Source organism: Limulus polyphemus, unplaced genomic scaffold, assembly GCF_000517525.1.
Source record: "Limulus polyphemus unplaced genomic scaffold, Limulus_polyphemus-2.1.2 Scaffold621, whole genome shotgun sequence".
Lineage (NCBI taxonomy): Eukaryota > Metazoa > Arthropoda > Merostomata > Xiphosura > Limulidae > Limulus > Limulus polyphemus.
In genome coordinates, this window is record NW_013666231.1 from 418,381 (window position 1) to 420,233 (window position 1,853).

Here is a 1,853-nt window from a genome sequence, read left to right on the forward strand (position 1 = left end):
GATGCACGACTTCAGGCTCAAAGAACAACACGATCTCAAGCCTTCAATGCTTTGCAGTGGAATTTAAGTGCTTTTAACTATAATCCACAATATAATTATGCATCTGACAAAGTGAAACAAATACTGATCTATATATTTCAAATCTACATTTTCACCGTGCAACGCCGGGTAACTCAGTTAGTAATATATAAAATTAAATGTAAGAATGAGAAATTCAAATGTATGTTATTTTAATTTCTAACATATAAATATATAAAATTATTATATGCTGTAATTGATAAAAAGAAACAGGTTCGATTTGTATAAGATGAATATATCATCAAAATTCCTGAGAGAGCTTTTCTGGCGTTAAAACATGGAAGATAAACAGACACTTGGATAAGTTAAATTCAGTTATAAAAATACGATTATTTGTTGAGAATATAATTAGTTAAACAATTGAACTCTGCGATCCCATGAATCACTATCTAAGTGCAAATAGTTTTGTCCATTTTAATTTTTCGCGTAATTATTAAAATTACTTATGTACTTCCTTTTCCCGAGGTTTTATAGCTAAATTCAGAGTTGGTTAATGAGAAAATATTGTTAAGTGACTTTAAACAGAGAAGTAAAAAGACAAAACATAATAGCAGTGGAAAGATATTTAGGTTTGAATAAGAGAATGTTTTTTATTGTAACTCCTAACATTAAAATACAATCTGATATAACAAAAAGAAAAAGTTCACATCATGTTTGTGGGTGTGGGATAATGTATTTTTATGTAGATACAGATTAATTAGAGAGACGGTGTAAGTGGTGTAAGAACGGTGTAGAACGTTTTTATTATTTTTAGAACACAATGTAAGGTAACTTCCGACCGAATTCTAACCTGAACTAGAAACTCAACGTCTAAAGTTATAAATATATTTCACTTGACTTTACAAATGCAATAAAAGTACGTTTGACGTTAAATGTTTTTACGATATTCCTCTTCGTGAATCCTTTACAGATTTCAAATCACAGACGTGTAACAATTAATGATGTTTCGGTCCTATGTATTATCTGTCAGGAAGCCTTACGTTTTATATTACATCTCACAAGCTAGGTAGTCAGAATTCTATCCGAAATACTGTCTGTAAGCAACCCAAAAACAAGCTTCAGTTTCGGATTGTAAAAATGCCCAAGTTAACATAGTAATGAGGCTCATTAGGTCTGCCAATCATGATTAAAATCACATTTGTTTTTAATCAACGGAATCTCCTAAATACCACTGTTTCGCTGACTAAACTTCCTTGGTTACATCATAAAAATGTTGACTAAATGTTTATATAAGATAATCATACTGCAAAGAATAAAATACTTGTAAATTATTTTAATACTGTTTGTGGGTATAGGAACAAATGGCCGATTTGTCTGAACAAAATATGACTTTTTACAACTAAATTATGTGGCAGAAAATACATTTCATCGCGGATACAATATAATTACTTACTGTAATATAGGATTTAGACGAAAGATTATCTTTCAGATCAAGTAATACAAAGAAATTCCTTTCATCTCATAATATAGACACTCTATGTCGTAATATAGAGTAGGATTTTCCAAAACTTTGCTTAGCATAACCCCCTTCTTCCCTTTTATCGGTTTTCGTACTCACTGCAACCTCCCCCTTCCTATATTATATTATATTTATAATACTGCATTCTAAAATATAAAACAATAGTTACAACAACGAACGGAACATAACTTTCAATGTTCCATATCTTTGTGACCCTCTCTGAGCGGAACATAACTTTCAATGTTCCGTATCTTTGTGACCATCTCTGAGCGGAACATAACTTTCAATGTTCCGTATCTTTGTGACCATCTCTGAG

At 31.0% G+C, this 1,853-nt stretch overlaps 1 protein-coding gene across 1 annotated transcript in view; it reads left to right on the forward strand.

Moving 5' to 3' along the window:
- The window catches only part of LOC106459518 (Ca(2+)/calmodulin-responsive adenylate cyclase-like), a 262,313-nt gene that overhangs the window by 219,817 nt on the left and 40,643 nt on the right, over window positions 1–1,853 (forward strand). The window lies entirely within an intron of this gene.